Source organism: Mesocricetus auratus, unplaced genomic scaffold (genome assembly GCF_017639785.1).
Source record: "Mesocricetus auratus isolate SY011 unplaced genomic scaffold, BCM_Maur_2.0 Super-Scaffold_100003, whole genome shotgun sequence".
In the NCBI taxonomy this organism is placed as follows: Eukaryota; Metazoa; Chordata; class Mammalia; order Rodentia; family Cricetidae; genus Mesocricetus; species Mesocricetus auratus.
Window position 1 is genome coordinate 13,760,182 of NW_024429188.1, and position 20,108 is coordinate 13,780,289.

The 20,108-nt window shown below is 41.3% G+C and overlaps 1 protein-coding gene across 2 annotated transcripts in view; it reads left to right on the top strand.

Moving 5' to 3' along the window:
- The window catches only part of Tlr7 (toll like receptor 7), a 34,503-nt gene that overhangs the window by 734 nt on the left and 13,661 nt on the right, over window positions 1-20,108 (top strand). The gene's annotated exons all lie outside the window — the stretch shown is intronic.

A 20,108-nucleotide genomic window follows, 5' to 3' on the forward strand; every position in this document is an offset into this window, starting at 1 on the left:
TCTGACATTTCCTAACCAAGATGAATCAAGATAGTATTTCATAATTTCAGATTAGTCATTGCTTGCTCTGTCCAACTTCCTATACAAGTTAAATACAAACTGTGCCAAGAAAGAGTAGATGTTTGAATTGAGGATTTCAGTTTTTGGTTCTCCAATTTGGTCTGTAAAGATATATAGGTTGCCGAAGTGACTTAAATGCAATGCCTTTCCTACTATGTTGTGACTGTCCTATATCTGAGTGACTGTACAGAAAGGGTGGAGCCAGGAGACACATATAACAAGCATGCACTACTGCTGTCAAAGATGCCTGGAGTTTGTGATTACATGAAATGGGATTATCAGGATTAGCACACCAGGGGAAGAGGCCTCAGGATGCACCTGGACTCAGTTCTGAACACAGCCAGAACAAGTGGGATTTTGAAGCAAAGGATGGGTGGCAGCCAGTGGATGGAAAATTACTAAGAGGAAACTTCAGGCATGTGGGGGTTTCTAGCTAAAGTGGCCTTACAGAGTTCTCTTTGGAGGCAGGCCAGGATGGTTCACCATTTCCTGGAGAATGAGGGGAGTGAGGAATGCCATGAGACACAATGGGGGCTGGGGCATGAAAGAAATAGGGAGGTTGGGGTGGGGGTGTGATCATAAACCAAGGTAGGATTCTCAATACAATGGCTTAGCAAGATCCCTACCTATGTGAGGCAAAACGAAAATGGACACAAAGACCCACACTGAGGCCTAGGGCTTAGAGAAGCCTGACTGAAAGTCAGTCAAAGAGAGTCTGACCATCCCTAGCTGGGCGACTATGTACATTTCACCTCAGTCTTCTGGAACTTGCTTTCCTTGTTCATGTGAGCATTAAGATGTCTTTATAGCCACCAGATGACAGTGAAGCTCAAATAACCATGCATTTGTTCAAAACCTTTGCAAGTAACAATGAGGTAGGCCAAAACAAAATCAGGAGAAGCTGCTTCTGAAATGATTCCCCCACAGCAGACTCTATAACGGAGTGCCCAGCAGCAGCACATTGTGATTTCCAGGCCATCACACTGGCCCTAAGCTCAACTTCTGAGGTCTAATGAAGCGTTACCCAGGGGGCCACACTGCTACAAAGGAAGCAACTGTTTTGAGTTTCATTTCCTAGAAACTCAGATGTCTATTTTAATGCACACACATGTCCACATCTGTCTTTGCCGCCTAAGGGTGGCATGCTAGGAGGATGGTGGAAAAGAGAGTTGAATTCATTGACCACTTACTGTATGTAAGTCAAGCCTCATGCTTCTGTTCTGACTCCAAAGCTGGTCTGAGGCACGATAAAGAAACTGGGGTCTGAGAGATTAAAGAGTTTGAGAATATGGTCCCTGCAGGCCAGCTCTTGAAGCTGGGTCTCCTAAGACCGCTCTGTTTTGCCAAACAAAGCCTGACATTGCTTTCACCCAGCTGACACTCAACAAATGTGAACTTTATTGTGATATCATTTTATTTAAGAACTAAGGGGAAATTGGTGTACTTGTCATAAAAGCAACATTCAAAAGAAGCACAAAAGGCACAAAGGTAGAGAAAAAATAAAGTCTTGCAACAGTTACGTCATATGCTTTAATCCGGAAATTCCACTTTTAGAATATCTAGTTAAGATGACCGCGTGGGTGGTGAACTATTTGCCAAAATGGTACATGCAACAAGACAAAGGAAATGGCTCATGTCCCGTGAGAGGGAAAGGTTTGTTCATAGTGGGATACTTATTCAGTGAAATGTTATAGAACCATCAAATCATATTTCAAAGAAAGAATATTGAATTATTTAAGACGATAGAGTGTAATGTTAATTGAAAGAAAAAGCAAAGGAGAAATCAGTACAGGCTGTATACTTTCTGATATTTTTAATGCACACACTAGACAAGTACTGGATGCTTACAAAACACTGGATAATCTGTGGTTATGGTTCATACAAATAAGTGTGTTATGTGCTTTCACAAAACAGGCCTGGATTATAATTATTCTAAAACTTTCTTTTATTTAAATACTATTTATTTAGGTGAATGAGTGAGTATGTGTGCGTGTGTTTGTGTGTGCTTGTGTGAGTCCATGTGCACTATGTGCATGCAGGTGCCCGTTGAAGCAAGAACAGGCAGTGGGACCCACTGGAACTGGAGGTATAGGTAGTTATGAACCATCTGGTGTGAGTGCTGGGAACTGAACTCTGCGGTAAGTGCTCTTAACAGCTGAGCCATCTCTTTAGCTCCCGTAATAACTGTTTTACAAGTGGGCAGCGGTTGGTAAAGTGATGCCTGAAAACCAGAGTTCTTACCTGGCAAGCTAAGGGGTTAAAACCAAATCTCCCCTCTGGCAAAGCTCTGGCTATTAGTAAAATGTTCCTACTGTGCTACATGAACTAGATGGTAGATCAATCAGTGTTATAAAGAAAAATATCAAACTGTTTACAGTGGCTGAACAGTTTTAAAAGTGAAACATTTTACTTTTAACTATAGCTATTGCTTTTCATGGCTAAATAAGGGGACAAGAGTGTATTTGCTGCAATAATTAAATACAATTATTTCAAAAATTGGAACCTCTTGGTGGAATTAGAAACATAATTCCAGATGAATCAGGCAGCCTCTTTGCACCCAAGAGTAGATAATTTCTATCTCATAAACTCACAAAAGTTTATGGCTGAGTTTGAATAACTGAGCCATATGCAAGCTGTCATTTTTGGAAATCCCAAAATCTAGGAATGCTGTCTGTGTTTTTTCAGTTCTTGATGGTTTCATGCAATGAGTTTTAGTCACTTTCACCCCTTCATCACCCTCTCTCATCTCTCTCCCTCTCCTGTGAAACTCATCTCCTCAAGCCCCCTTCCTTCTTGTGAAACTCATCTCCTCAAGCCCCCTTCCTTCTTGTTTATCTTTGTCTGTGTTAGGATTCCCACTTTGTTAGGGTTGCTCATGTGAGAGTGAGTAGGAGGTTCTTTGCTAGAGATGAATGCAGCTCAAAGGTGGAGTGCTTGTCTGGCATGTACAAGGCATTAGATTCAATCCTCAGAGCTGTTAAACAAATACATAAATAATTGCAACCAATCAAGGGGAAATTGTTAACTCATTATACTTTAAAGTTAAATTCAAATTTACATACTCACAAAATAGTGTGTGTGTATGTGCGTGCGTGCGTGTGTGTGTGTGTGTTTGTGTGTGTGTGTGTGTGTAGATGCTTTTGGACTATGATGGTCAACTAGTCAATGAAGTGAATGGTGACAGAAGTTGTATGACCAACAGAGTCTAAAATGCTCTTTGCAGAAACAGTTTTTCACTCTGTGGTTTATGGAAATCAAGAAGATAACAAAATTGAAGGTTGCATACACTTTAATGCCTTGTGGTCTTTGATGACTATGATAGATAGTAGTTGCTGAGTGCCTATTTACTGACATCTGTACATTATTTTATTCTCTGAGTTTCAAACCTAAATCTGAAATGGTAGAGAATATATGAATTTTTAAGAGTGTGCGTTATTAAAAGTGGGTTACATCCTTGGACTTGAACTTCACTTTTTGTTAAGCAATGGGAGTTTGATATTCATGGAATCTACATTTTTGCAGAGATTGATCTATGAACAGAAATATTTCAAAATTCGTGCAAAGAAGGTACTGAGTCATAAGTCTATTAGGGAAATTTCTAGTGAAGTCTCAGTCTATAAACAGTAACTTCCCTTATTCAAAACCCTTGGGCCTCTCCTATGGAAATTTACTTATTACAGATCTCATTAACACATCATTTGATGTCATATCAGCTTTGCCAAAAAGTCCACTTCAAATTCAATGGCTTCCAACAATGACTGCTCGCTCCACCCTTTTTTCAAATGATTCTCTTCTCCAGCCAGGCTGCCATCACCTCTGGACCACCCAGGCCCATCCAGCCACAGGTTCCCCACAAGGTATAACTTCCCCAGGTTTCCTTCCACAGTTTCACTGAATTCTCTCACTCTTTCACTCCCTCTGTTTCTTTCCCTGCTTCCTCCACCCATCATTTGCTTTAGACACAGGCACCTTGGATTTGTTCTGCTCTGGGTTTTGAAAGGAGATTGCAGAAGTAGTTGAGTTAAGGGAGCCCATGCTCTGAAGACTGACATACAGTAGCCCAGAGAAGACCCACTGTGATGACTTTCTCATAAGGTGATTGAGTGAGTTGGTTAAAAAAAAGGAGAGGGGGAGAGAGAAAAGTAAGAAGGGATCAAGGGATAGAGGAAGGAGAGAGGGAGTAAGAGAGAGAGGGAGAAAAAAAAGAGAAGACTTGTGAATCTCAATATAAATTCAACATGAATTCCATTCTGTGCTATTTTATGAAGACAATCCAATCATATAATCCATAATAGCGATACAAAAATTGTGTGTGTGTGTGTGTGTGAGAGAGAGAGAGAGAGAGAGAGAGAGAGAGAGAGATACTAAGATGGGGTTTAATGCATCAAAATGTTGGTTTTGTTGAGGTTAGGGTGTCCTTACTGCTCCAAGTTATCCTTTACAATATACCTCCTCCTGCGTTCAATTCATGGTCATTTGGACAATTCTACATCCTCTCCTCTCCCTTCAAATACTGAGCATCTCATCTCCCAACATCTCACTCTTGGCTAATTACCTTGCTTCCCATTTCACTAAGAAAACAAAACAATTAGAAGAGAACTTTTCTACATCTGCCCTCTGTGAACCTGTCTGGGGTATCCTCACTCTTAGGTCCTGTCTGACTCTTTTCCATTTCCTATCACTGAGGCATAGATCACCTCCAAATGGAAAGGCTTCTTACAAGACAATTCTCCACTATTTCCTGTCATGGGTTAAGGGTCAACTGGGTTTGACTGCCTAATTCTCATACTGACTTTCTTCTGCAGTGGCAGTGAGAGACTGGCTTGAGTCATCCAGGAGCTTTGACAGCTTGGGGTCCAGAACAGTGGGGGCTTCTCAAATGTCCCTTTCCTTGTGATCTCTGTAATGTGGTATCTGTAGTACAGCAAGGCTTTTTACTAGACTCCAAAGTGGGGAAGAAGAGGGAGAAAGAGTGTGGAAAAGAGAGAAATGCTCCTGGCTATGTCTTTGTTCCTCTCGACAGGAAATCCCTCAGAATATGTGTGCTGCTCAATACTTCTTATACTTTTGGTTGTGAGCCTAGCCTTTAATGACTGAGCCACCTCTCCAGCCCTCAATACTTCTTTTATTCCTCTGGGAACTTAGAAATCATTGTACCTTCAAAGTGCCTTAGGCACACAGCCAATTCTCATCACTTCCAGTACTGCCATCTTGGTCTTTGCCTGACCTTCTAAACAGCCTGTGCACTGGTCTCCATATTTGCCCATTTGTCCTTTATCCTCTGTTCTCCACACTGCTCTAAAAGATAAACATCTGCTTTCAGTCATCTGGAAAACATGTAGTGGCTCTGAATTCCACTCCCAACAGAGACCAGCATGCCAAGAATGGTAGACATGTCCCTGCATGCTTGGGCTTCCTCTCTGACCTCATCTCCTATTTTCATTACACTCCTTCTTTGACATTGTGTGACTATTCCACAATGTCTCCACTCTAGGATGTTAATAGAATGTGTTTCCCTCTGTCTTAAATGCTTTTCATTTTAATATCCATGTGGGAAGCTTCTTCCTTTCACAAATATTGATTTAAATGTCAAATTTTGATGGGGCCTGTCTAGGCCACCATATTTATGGTTACATTTCCACCCCTACACCCATGATCTCCTTTACTATAATACTGTATTTTCTTTCTCTATAAAACTTACTATCTAACTTACGATATAACTTGGAACAGGTGCATTTTTCTGTAGCTAGAGAACTTCATCTCCAGAAGAGGAAAATTTATTTATTTTGACCACCATTATATCCCAAGTTCCAAGAAAAGCTCTTGACCTACTGATGGCATCAGGAAGTCAGTGTTGCTTCAGGAGGCTAAGACATGATGGCTACTAAGAGACTGAGAGCAGCCTAAAATGTACAGTGACTTACAAGCAAACCTGAGCCACAGAGACACAAACCACTCAATTCTACTTCCTCATATTTCACAATCAAATAGTTCCCAGTGATATAGATCCCATCCTCACTCCTCAGATTGCAACCACACCTCACACATGAGCAATATTTGGAAGAGAAAATAACTCTTTGCAAGCATGAATTTGGGTATAGCTTAGCTGCTGCTTTCAGTTACTAGCCATGTAAATTATGCTTGTGAATATTGCATGGGAATCTAATGGTGGTCTAAAATCTGGAGGGTTTGGGTCTTGTCTGCATTAGGGTTTCTATTGCTGTGACAAAGCACTATAACTAAAATCAAGTTGGAGAGGAAAGAGTTTTTTGGCTTACACTTCAGCATTGCTGTTTATCACTGAAGGAAGTCATGACAGGAACTCAAACAGGGCAGGAACCTGGAGGCAAGAGATAATGCAGAGGCTGTGGAGGGATGCTGCTTACTGACTTGCTTCCTCTAGCGTGCTCAGCCTGCTTTCTTATAGAACCTAGGACCACCAGCCCAGGGGTGGCACCATCTGATAAATGAAGTTTAAATGGTATCTTCTTATTTGATGATGAACATGGAGTGCTGTCCCCTGTACTGTGTCTCCAATGCCTTCCCTCTAGGAATGCTGTTCTAGACTTGATGAGAACTTTGCTTGATCATCTGAATTTGTATAATAAATATATATAATACTTCCCCCCAAAAAAGAAGTTGCATTAAATTGGGAGGAGACATGTTGAAAGGGATGTGATAGATTTCCAGGAGGCAAATAGGGATGGATATGATCATATTTCATTGTATTCATGTATGAAATTCCCAAGAATAATAAGCAATTACAAATTTTAAACATATACACCTGCATGGAGAGGTTTTTGCAATTTGGAAGACTTGTTTGTTCTCCCTTCTGTTTGAAGAGTGGCCAAGTAGCAGTGCATACAGGCCAGGCAGCCCTTGTCCCATAACCTCTTATTTTCCCCTCACATGGATTTCCCTGGGGCAGAGTGGGCTCTGTGCATAAGATGTAGCCAGCTCTTTCCATACATAATGCATAAATAGGCATGGAAGTAGAAGGGTTAGTGGATCGCTGGAAGTAGAAAAACTGAAAAGAATCAAAATAATTATACAATGCAGAAAATGCAACAATGAAATCCATTATTGTGTATCATTAGTATATGATTTTTATTCTTTAGAAAACAGATGGGCTTTGGGCAAGCCAGCAGTGGAGGCCTTTGCTTCCTAATTGGGCAGGGATGAAGACCTGACTCATTTTCTCCCCTCTGTGCTGTCTAGCACTGACTAGACGAACAGTAGTATTTGTTAAGTAAGAACATTATTATATAGAGTTTCCTTCCAAGAAAGTGAATTTTAGTTTATAAATTCATAAAATGCCTAAGGCAGAATTTCTGGGCAGAGAATAAAAGTCTTAAGAAATACTGAAGCCAAGAAGTTTTTCTACTTCCCCTCTTCGATCCAGGTACCAGGATTGCATCCATGCTAGGCAAGCTCTCCCACACATCCACATCCGTAGTGTTCTGCTCTGTATTTTGTTTTGAAACACGATCTTGCTAAATTTGCTAGGCTGGACTATAACTTGTGATCTTCCTACATCAGCCTACCAAAGAGTAGGATTAGACCCCTGCACTACCAGGTCTAACTTGAATACTTTTTGAATACCTGTAAATTTTTCCCATGAAAACATTTCATTCTCCTCTCCCCCAGACAATATTAAATAGAACAAACCTAAGGAATTGTTTTCTCCAAAAGGAAATTAACAAAAATGCAAACACTGTTGTATTGAGTGTGTTTACTGTAATTGCACGAGGCAACTTGCAGATGATCATAACTGAATTGTCATCTGAGGTTACAATTGCCTTTCAGGTCTCTGCTTCTTCCTCACTAAAACAGGCATATTTATGTGCCTTTTCAACTTCAGTATGAAGTGTTAGTGATGTTACCCAAATGGTCTGTCTTTTATTATTATTATTATTATTTATTTTAAGTTTAAATTTAGATTAGAAACAAGGTTGCTTCACAAGTCAGTTCCAGGTCCTTCTCCGTTTCCCTTCCCTCCTCCCGTGCCCTCCCCACAACCCACCCATTATCCCCTCATTTCCCCAGGGAGGGTGAGGCCCTCCATGGGGATGTCCATAGTCTGTCACCAAATGGTCTGTCTATTTTAACTACTAGCACATGCTAAGAATAAAAGGTAACCACTAGAGAGAGGGTGTTCAAACACATACAAAAGATTCTTGGCTGCTCCACATGAATCCTTCATTTTCCATTTTAGTGAATGAGGTGATTTACTGAGAGAATAGAAACACCTGTGCATAGAAAATTGCATATTTCCATTTTGACCATAATTACCTCACTAATTAAGCATCCAAATTTACCCAGTATATTTGCATGTGCAATTAGTTGTGATTCATTATCAAGGGCAGGCCTGTGTCATAGGGTACTATGCCATTTTATAAATCAAATTACTGAAAGATGTATATCTTTTTTATTTATTTTTCAGTTTAAATTTAGATAAGAAACAAGGTTGCTTCACAAGTCAGTTCCAGGTCCCTCTCCCTTTCCCTCCCCTCCTCCCATGCCCTCCCCCCAACTCCCCCATTATCCCCTCATTTCCCCAGGGAGGGTGAGGCCCTCCATGGGGGTGTCCATAGTCTGTCATTTTATATAGGGCAGGGCCTAGACCCTTCCCCAAGAGTTCAGGGTGAGAGTGCACCTCACATTGTTGGATGGGAGTCCAAAGTCCGTGTGTATACTCGGGATGGGTACTGATCTGCTGCCCAAGGCTCAATAGATTACCTAGGCCTCCTCACTGACACCCAGATTCAGGGGGTCTTGATCAGTCCCATGCTGGATTCCCAGGCTGATGCCTGGGATTCAAGAGTTAACCTTTGTCTGGTCAGCTGTTTCTGGGGGTTAAACCAGCCCAGTCTTAATCCCTTTGGTCATCAGTCCTCCCTCTCTGTTACTGGCTTTCTTGAGTTCAGCTCAGTACTTAACCGAGGGAGTCTGCCTCTTCTTCGATCAGCCAATGAATGAAGCTTCTGTTTCCCAGACTCTCTGGCCATGGGATCGTAGGCTGGCACTCCCCATATCTATGTCTAAAATCCATATATGAGAGAGTACATGTCATGTTTCTCTTTTTGTGACTGGGTTACCTCACTCAGGATGGTTTCTTCTAGTGTCATCCATTTGCCTGCGAATCTCAGGATTCCATTGTTTTTTTCTGCTGAATAGTACTCCATTGTGTAAATGTACCACAGTTTCTCTATCCACTCTTCCGGTGAGGGACATCTAGGTTGCTTCCAAGTTCTGGCTATTAAAAATAATGCTGCTATGAACATAGTGGAACAGACATCTTTGTTGTATGAATGGGCATGAAAGATGTATATCTTTAGGTATTTATTGTCCCCCACCCTCCAAAGCAAGGAAAACAAAACAATGTGAATGATTTGTAATGCGCGCGCGCACACACACACACACACACACACACACACACACACACACACGGGGAGAGAGAGACTTGGCTTTAAATTTTAAAATCATGCTAATTGATACTAACGTATTTTTTTGAAACAAATACCACCCCATGTTTTAGAAGGGGGCATTTCCATGAGAATAAAGGAATATTTTCTCTGTTTTGAATCATGCTTTCCAGAAGAGCTTTTGAATTAGGCAGCCTCAGGAAAGCATGCTTTCCCTTTAATAACAAATTTAGAAAATCTCTGTCCAGACAGAGCATTTCTGCCTCTTGGCGGCTTGCTCAGACCTCAGCTTTCACACTGCAGTTCACGGTCCTGCAGGCACGAGTCTCGGGGCAAATTTTGCAGGTATTTCCAAGTACCAGGCTTGCGATGCAGCCTGCACAGAAGGCAAAGAGAAGTTTCAGATGCTTTATACTCTTCTAAGGGCCAGTTCTGCTTGAGCTCAGGCACTGAGCAGAGGACTTACCTGCTGGTAGCCTTTGCTTGGCTGTACCTGTTCCCAGATGACACCGATGAACTCTGTGCTCTCACTGGAGCTTCAGCTTCAAACAGATAGAGCTGGAAGCAAGGGTAATGATAGAATCCTAATGAAGACCCGCTTCTGTGCCCTTCCAGCACCACTTCTGAGCTGTGCTTCAGGCCTTTCATTTAGAGGCCCAACTCCTTAATCTCTCCCTGTACCATTGAAAGAATCTGATCTTCAACCTGCTCAAGATTAGGCCCATAAAATATTCTCTTCTTGAGCCAGAAAGAGTTCAATCCCCCTTCCCCTCAGGATTGATGGGCAGTTAGTAGTTGGTGGGGAAAAGGGAGACATTTTCCTTAGTGATGGAGAGGCTGGTAAGTTGCCCATGCCCCTGTTAATTACTACTCACCCATACTCCTGTGATCAACCCTAATGAAGCACCTTGGGTCACCACACTCAACACAAAAAAATCTGATGTTTGGGGCAAAAGCCTTACTAGTTATGATAATAGAATGTGGAGCTTCTGTGGGATTTTGAGAAAGTTTAAAGCTTTGATTTGCTTAGCAAATGTTTCTCTTGTACTTGCCATGTATCATTACAATGAAATATATACACATTATACATATGTATACACATGCACATACACATACATATATACATACATACATATAAGTTCAGAGTCTTAGAGGTATTTGTTCCCCTCCAATATGGAGGGATAGGGACAGTATTATAAGCAGCTAGGAAAGCAAGATCTGGGTCTTGGTCACCTGGTACGACTTACAACATGTCTGTTTTTCACTCTTTCTTGGAAATAAATCCACTCGTTGGAATTGGGAGGTGGACATCATTTTGAAATCAGTGACATGAATGGATTTAGAGGCTTTGCCAGAGCTACCATTTCTTTTTATCCGTAGTGAACTTGGATTGAATGTGCTTAGAGTTTATGGAGGTCTGCAGATTATGACCTGTAGGTTCAACCTGCTGTTGTTATCACTGGATCAGTAACTCTGATCAGTTATATGCTAAATGGTTAGTGAAGTACCTACCCAATGAGACTATTGTCAAGTATTTACTTTTGCACTTGTTTCTTTTAAACCAGGTCTCACACTATACCCTTGGCTCATGTAAAAAGTTTGTCAACTCCTGGTCTAGACCAGTGTCTCACAGAACCTTCTGCAGTGATGAAGATTCCTCACATCTGCATCCCTGAGTACAGTAGCCATAAGCCTAGTAGGGTCTTGGGGACACTTTGATTGCAGTTAGTGTGACTGTGAAACTGAATCTTAATCAACTTCAAATGAAATAGCCACAAAGTGAGTCGTGGCTGTCACATTAGAGCAGTTCCAGACCGTTTGCAGCCTAAGGACTCCATGTACTGTCTTCTTTCTGTGTTCTGTGTTTCTCTCTCAAATGGATCATCCATCCTGAGGCTGTGTGAGTCAAAGGCAATACAGCATTCTTAATCAGATTTCTGCCCTGAATGAGCCTTCACTGTCTGCTAGCAAATGCTTAATGGAAAGCACTTGAAAACAATGTATGAGAGCAGACATTCACTTCCTCTAAGGCACTGCTTTCTTTGCCTATGATATCTGCCTTTGTTTGTGGTAAAGTAGTTGGCTTTTCCACTTGACCATGCCCCAAATTAAAGAAAGTCTGGAACAGCTTTGCACTCAGGGCAGCATACCGACAAAATCTCTCTGCACAAAGTTATATTTCTTTCCATCCCTGTTGAAGAGCGGCCGACTTCTGTCTTAGTTCATTTCACACATAAAACTGCTAAACCACAGCAAGGAAGTCTCCAACATACTGCTGAACCATTTCCCCTAAGAGTAAATTTGGTCTGCACATATTTTGCCTTCCAACACACAACAAACAGCTGTTCTACCAAGTGTCCATGCGAGGCAGCATAAAGCAAGCCACTAATATCTGAGTATTTCTTGCCCACAGCCTGACAAAATCAATATTACACAATTCAAGATTTCTCGTGATTCACAACCTATTTCCAAATCCTATAGTCTAAAATTAGGTTTCCACGTGTACAAGAGAATTCAACTACTATTAATTGGGCAAATACCACTGTGAAAAATGATTGTATTTCCATGCTCTTTTGCAGATAAATGAGGTCATGTGGCCAACCTTTTGTCAATAGGGTATTAGAGGAAGGGAGACACTCAACTTCTGAAACCTGTCCTTAAACGGTGGAGATATTTCCCTTCCTCTCCACGTACTTCCATGGGATTTCTTTTAATGTGGATATTGTTGCTGGCAGCCATCTTTGATGGTACAAATGAGGAGAATGTGTTTGGGGTTGTGCAACAACAGAGTGAATGATCCAGAATATCTAAATCCAAGCTATTGTGACCTTATCGAGGGGAGCTGAGACAGTGGCTCTGAGTTACTGATTTCTGGCTATTTATGAGAAATTAAAACATTGTTGTGCTAATTTTTGTCACTGTCAGGTGGAAAAGTGGACAAAAGTTATCTTCAGACTTTGAGAATAATTTAAGGAAGTGACAGTATGAAAACATATTCCATAGGAAAAGAACAGCATGTATTGAAACTATCTATAACGGAAGGGTCAGCATCTTGTTTGGAAAAAACTAATGAAGTTTTATACTGTATTTTAGATTTGTGTAGTTTTTCCTCCCTCCATAACATTTTCAGTTCCTTACGTGTGCAGACTTTGTATTTTCTATTAACTAGTACATCACCACCAATGAAGGAATGCATGTGAGTCAATGGATACTACAGTTTGGGTATGACTTGTCTATCACAAGTTCATGGGTTTGAACCCTTGGTCCCTACCTAGTTGATGGTGCTGCTTCAGGAGGTTGTACAACCTTGAGAGCTTTGCTGGAGAAAGTAGGTCCCCTAGGAGTTGGGCTTTGAGATTTTATAGACCCACTGTACTTCTTGTCCCCTCTAATTCCTGCTTGCAACATGACTAGTGGCCTCATACTCCCACCTACATAGACTGAGATGCACTCACTGCTGTGATGAACTGAAATCCCCTGTCACTGCAAGCCCAAACAAGCCCAAACTCCCTTCAAGTGTCCCAGTTGGGATTTTTTGCCAGAGTGATTTTTTGAAGTAACTAATATGTTAGAATTCTGATATTTGCCCATATTTTTTCCTCACTGGGCACAGGGTGCAATCACTAGCTAAGAAACAGTTGGAGTACAGCCTAGTCTGTGTCCAGTGTATTGGTTGTGGGATGTAGGCTGGGCACATAGTATGCGCTATGTTATTCCTGGGGCTGTCATTCTCTTATGGGTCTGCTTCAGAGATAAGTGATGAACAACCAAACCAGGGTCAGGAGTCAGTTCTTCTCATTCAGAGTCCAGCACTCCTACAGCTCCATGTAGAATCAGCAAAACAGGGCATGAGGGGATGAGTCTGAACTGGGCATTTGAAAGTATGACTTCTTAACCCTTTTCCACAAGGAAGACTTGGGCAGATACAAGAGACAGAAGGGAGCCTGTGCTGAGTATGGGAGTATAGCCTGAGGAACTTCTCCAAGGAGACACGTTACTCTATTTTTATTTTATTTGTATGGGAGTTTTGTGCATGTATGTCTGTGCACCATGTGTGCAGTTCCCAACAGAGGACAGAAGAAGGTCTAGGAACACATGGCACTGGAGTTACAGATAACTGAGCTACCATGGGAATGCTGGCAATCAAGCCTGGATCGTCTGGTAGAGCAGTGGTGCTTCTAACCATTGAGCCATCTTTCCAACAGCAGGAGATACATTTGGTTTTTTTTTTTTTTTTGGTTTTTACGAGACAGGGTTTCGCTGTATTGTTTTGGAGGCTGTCGGTCCAGCCCAGCCTTGAAATCACAGTGATCCCCCTGCCTCTGCCTCCCGAGTGCTGGGATTAAAGGCGTGTGCCACCACCGCCCGGCCAGGAGATACATTTTTATGAAGCATTCTGTTTATGTTGATACTCACTGATTTCTTCATGTGTTCCTTGTTTCACTTGTGTATTTTGCAGCACAATGGAGCACTAGTTAAGTGCAAGAAAATCTCATTGTGTTAAGTGCTATTAAGTCTAACACAGAATATAGATACCACTCTGTATTTCCGTTGACTTATCCATAAAATGGAGATACCATAGGTCTGCACGAAGTCCCAGATCACTTCATCCCAACCTATTTGATAACAATGGTACACAACTGAATGCATGTGAAGGAGAATCTTGAACTAAATTACAAAGCTACTTGTTCTTTGTTTAAATCCCTCTCAGAGTAGAAAACCCCGTGGACTGTTGCAGAAATGTTTGTGTCTTTAATTAGGAGTTGCAGCCCCAGGACCCAATAAGTATCATGCAATACCAGGTGTAAGTGTATTAGTTTCCAAAGTCTTAAAATTTCCAAAATCTTCCTACTCTTAGTCACTTTGAATAAAAGACTGCAGACGTGTAGCTGTCCTTAGCTGGCATTGTAAAAATCAAAACACTTCAATGCTGCCTAGCCTGTGGTAAGTGCTGTCTAGGTTAACTATAGTACTACTGTTATGGCATAGCAGGGTACTCAGATTTTTGGTCAGGGAAGCCCTCCTTCTCTGAAGATGTGTCACTTGAGCAAACACCAAAGAGGTAGAAATGGCCTGGCTACAGGAAGGGGAGAAAGACAATGTCAGGAAGAGGAAACAACAGGTGGCAAGAGTGACATGGTGATCAGCTCTGCTTGAATGTGGAACAGAAAGCAGACCAGATGGCTGGTATATGTTGAAAGGGAAGCGATAACTCAAGGTCGGAGAAGGATACTAGACTCAGGCCATGAACAATGAGAACGTCTTTTGTGTTTTATTCTGTGGGTACTTAGAAATAACTCCAGTGGATCTGGTTCATATGGAATGAGCTGATACTTTTTGATGAATGAATCCTAGAGAAGAGGGGAAGCAAAAAGATGAGGCTAGCAGCCATTGCAGAGCTCACATGAGAGCAAATGACTAATTAGAAAAGGGCTGTGGTAGTAGTGGTAGAGAGGATTGAGAAACGAAGGAAAAGACTTTCTGACTAAATTTGCATTTGAATTTGTAGTATGCCAGTGTGTAACTGTGGTGCATTTAACAGTCATTGTCTCTATGTTTTAAGCCCCTTAGCAAGCTAAACTCAACAAATACTGGATTATAGGAGCAATTCTATGCGTCTATCCCCAACTGTTCACTCCGTGACATCATCCTTGTAGCAATATTTACAGGATTCAAATTAAAAACACTTGGCTAGAGAGATGGTACAGCAGTTAAGAGCAATGACTGCTCTTCCAGAAGATCAGTGTTCAGGTCACAGCACCTACATGGCCATTCTCAACTATCTGTATATCCTCTTCCAGAGATCCAATACCATCTCCTGACTTCTATGGGTACTGCACTTACTGCAGTATGGATATGCATGTGCTGCACTTACATACATGGTATAGACGTTCACACACATAAAATAAAAATAATTCTTATTATAGAAAAGAAGTTGACAGTGCTAACAAATCAAGACTTAACAAGTGAGGCAGTTTTCTTGAGGTGGGGGAAGATGGTTGTTAAACACCTACCTGTCCACCACTAGTTAAATCCTGACTTCATTTGTCTGTGATTAAGCTTCCTTAAAGTCTTCATTTCTCTTTTTTTAATGTATTTAATTAAAATAGACCTATACCGCTTCCTTCTTTCCTCCTCCAATCACTCCCAGAGCCTCTCCCTCAAGCCCTACCCATGATCCCCCTCTCTCAAAGTGATAGCCACTTTTCCTTTAATTATATTTGTTGTATACATATGTGAATGCATAAATATATAACAATATTGAGTCCATTTTTATTGTTTGGATGTATATGGCATGCAGACTGATGACTTTGTGTTAAACAACCAGTAAGGGGCTTTCCTTCTCCCAGTAACCAACAGTTGCCTGTAGTTCTTTGTCTAGGAGACCCTGGGAAATTTTCCCTCTGCCATGTAAATAATTCCATTGATATTGTCATTGTTCTTGTCTTTTTTATGCAGCTATTTCTAGGAAAATCTATTTCACAGCGGACTTCCCAAGTATTCTGATTCTTACAGTCTTTCTACTCTCTCTTCTGAAGTGTTCCCTGAACCATAGATGCAGGAACTGTCATGTAAATGTATCAGACTGGGCAGTGCTCAACAGTGATCTGTTGATCTCGACATTGTGTTCTGTTTTGGTTTTCCGTGACAGGCTCAATTTGCTGTAAAAAGAAGCTTGTATGATGAGGGGTGGTAATTATATTTATATGATATTTGAGGGTATAAGGATAATATTTATAATTTTAAGGAATTGTGCTGGTCTAACTATGTTATGGTAATAGATTTGTTTCTAAGATCCATGACTTTGCTATCCCTGGAAAGCTGGTTAGGTTTTTAGCACCAAGCATGATTTCCCTGCTGTTGAATAGGCCATGAGTCTAATTAAACAGTTGTTCATAGACATTAATATGTGATTGTCACTCATTGCACCTTTTTGTCTATCTTGCCATGCTCGTCGTCATGGTTCATAGGCATTGAGGCTGGGTAGGGATGCTAATTGCTTCCCTCTCTTGGCAGTTTGCATAGGATTTTCAGGGTCCATGGAAACTAGACTGCAGAAAAGAGATTCTCATGTCATATCTAGCTCCAGTCTTCTGAGTCATGTGTCCTAAGTATGTGGTGCCTTCAGCAATAGGGTCTCCCTCAGCCCCTGAAAGACAACCAAGGGCTACAACAATAACCTGTATCATTTAGACTAAATTTTAGAGGTTTCTTGTGTCTGGTACTGTGTTGTTGTTTTGGTTTGGTTTTGGTTTTGATTTATCTATAGATATTGTGGGAACTTTGTCAACAAAAGTACCTTAACTTTCTTTAAGATGTATATGCATATATGTTTGTCTGTATGTATTTACATATGTATACACCTACATACAGTATATGATTTCAGGTAAACATAAAATAATATGATCTCTTTAGTCTTTCTCATACAAGCATGATATTATTTATCACTTCTATACTGATCTTCCTTATTCTTTCTTGGTAGAAATCCACTCACAGTTATTCAATTTGGTACTTCATATCACCTGTATCTTGCTGCTTCCCTCTCATATACCCCCACCTATGGTCCCTTTTTCTGTAGTTACTCCATGTTGTACATTCACATCTGACGATTTGGAGCTAACAAACTCAGATGAGAGAGAGAAGATGGGGCATTTGTCTTTCTGGGTCTGCATTATCTCACTCAATATAATCTTTCCTAGGTCCACCCATTTACCTGCAAATTTCAGGATTTCATTTTTCTTTGCAGCTGAGTAATATTCCATTGAGTATATGTTAACATTTTCATTATCCATTCATGTGCTGAAGGACATTTAGGTTGTTTCTATTTCCTGGCTATTGTGAATAGGATAGCAATGAACATGGCTGAACAAGTGTCTGTGGAGCAGGATGTCAAATCCTTTGGCATATTCCAAAGAATGGTGTATCTGGGTCATATAATAGACTTGCTTCTAAATTTTAGAGGATTCTCCATACTGATTTCTAGAGTGTGAAGATCAAGTTTTTTTTCCAGTCAGGTCCACAGCCCTTTAGTCCCAAATAAAGACAGAGGCTTTTTATTAATTATAAATTGTTTGACTGATGGATCAGGCTTCTTTTTTTATTTATTTAAATGAGAAACAAGCTTGCTTCACATGTCAATCCCAGCTCCCTCTACCTCCCCTCCTGCCCCATACCCAACCAACTTCCCCAACCCCCTCCCCATCCTCCCTCCACTCCATAGGGAGGGTGAGGCCCTCGATGGGAAATCTTCAAAGTTTGTCATATCATCCCAGGCAGGGCCTAGGCCCTCAGCAATGTGTCCAGGCTAAGAGAGCATCCCTCCATGTGTAATGGGTTCCCAAATTTCATTTGTACATCAAGGCTAAATACTGATCTACTATCCAAGGCCCCATAGATTGCCAAGGCCTCCTCAATGACACTCATGTTCAGGGGTTATGGATCAATCCCATGCTGGCCTCTCAGTCACCAGTCTGGGGTCCATGAGCTCCCCCCTATTCAGGTCAGCTGCCTCTGTGGGTTTCACCAACCAGGTCTTGACTCCTTTGCTTACCACTCCTCCCTCTCTGCAACTGGGTTCCAGGAATTCACTTCAGTGTTTAGCTGTGGGTGTCTGTCTCTGCTTCCATCAGCCACTGGATGAAGGCTTTAGGATGGCATATAAGGCAGTCATCAATCTCATTATCGGGGGAGGGCATTTAAGGTAGCCTCTCCACTATAGCTTAGACTGTCAGTTGGTGTCATCTTTGTAGATGTCTGAAAAATCTCCCTAGTGCCAGATCTCTTCTCAATCCTATAGTGGCTCCCTCTATTATGGTATCCCTCATCCTGCTTTCCTCTATTCTTTTCCCGACTCAACCTTCCTGCTCCCCCATGACCTCCTCTCCCATCCTCTTCTCCCCCTCTCTTTCTCCCAGCTTCCTCTCCCCTTCCCGCCTCCCATGTTCCCAATGCCCTCAGGATGGTTTCTTCTAGTGTCATCCATTTGCTTGCAAATTTCAAGATTCCATTGTTTTTTTCCCACTGAGTAATACTCCATTGTGGAATTGTACCACATTTTCTCTATCCATCTTCAGTTGAGGGGCATCTAGGTTGCTTCCAGGTTCTGGGTATTACAAATAATGCTGCTATGAACATAGCTGAGCAAATGTCCTTATTGTATGAATGTGCATCTTTTGAGTATATGCCTAAGAGTGGAATTGCTGAATCTCGTGGTAGACTGATTTCCATTTTCCTGAGAAATCTCCATACTGACCTCCAAAGTGGCTGTACTAGTTGACACTCCCACCAACAAAGGAGGAATGTTCCCCTTTCTCCACATTCTATCCAGCATAAACTGTCATTGAAGTTTTTGATTTTAGCCATTCTGACAGGAGTAAGATGGTATCTCAAAGATGCTTTGATTTGCATTTCCCTGATGGCTAAAAATTTTGAGCACTTTCTTAAGTGTCTATCAGCAATTTTGGACTCCTCTATTGACAATTCTCTATTTAGTTCTATACCCCACGTTTTAATTGGGATTATTTGGTGTTTTGGAGCCTAGCTTCTTGAGTTTTTTTTTAATTTTGGAGATCAGTTCTCTGTCAGATGTGGGGTTGGTGAATATCTTTTCCCATTCTGTGGGCTGCTGATTTGTCTTGTTGACTGTGTCCTTTGCCTTACAGAATCTTCTCAGTTTCAGGAGGTCTCATTTATTAATTGTTGATCTCAGTGTCTGTGCTACTGGTGTTATGTTCAGGAAGAGGTCTCCTGAAGGGTACCTCCCACTTTCTCTTCTTCTTCGTCTTTTTTTTTTTTTTTGGCTTTACGAGACAGGGTTTCTCTGTATTGTTTTGGAGGCTGTCGGACAAACCCAGCCTCGAACTCACAGAGATCTGCCTGCCTCTGCCTCCCGAGTGCTGTGATTAAAGGCGTGTTCCACCACCGCCCAGCCCACTTTCTCTTCTAAGAGGTTCAGTGTGGCTTAATTTGGACTTAAGTTTTGTGCATGGTGATAGATATGAATCTATGTGCAGTCTTCTACGCATCCAGTTATGCCCGCACCATGTGTTGAAGATGATTTCTTTATTCCGTTGTATAGTTTTAGCTTCAAAAATCAGGTGTTCGTAGGTGTGTGGGTTAATATCAGGGTCTTTAATTCGATTCCACGAGTCTGCCTGTCTGTTTTTGTGCCAATACCAAGCTAGTTTCATTACTATAGCTCTATAGTAGAGCTTGAAGTCTGGAATAGTGATACCTCCTGAAGTTCCTTTATTGTACAGGGTTGTTTTGGCTTCCCTGGGTCTTTCGTTTTTCCATATAAAGTTGAGAATCATCCTTTCTAGGTCTGTGAGTCTTTTCAAGGTCTGTGAAGAATTGTGCTGGAATTTTGATGGGGATTGCATTGAGTCTGTAAATTGCTTTTGACAGGATTGCCATTTTTACTACATTGATCCTGCCTATCCAAGAAGAGTATGGGAGGTCTTTCCATTTTCTGGTATCTTCCTTAATTTCTTTTTTAAAGATTCAAAATTCTTGTCATACAGGTCTTTCAACTGTTTGATTAGAGCTGCCCCAAGATATTTTATGTTGTTCCTGGCTATTGTAAAGGGTGATGTTTCTCTTATTTATTTCTCAGCACATTTA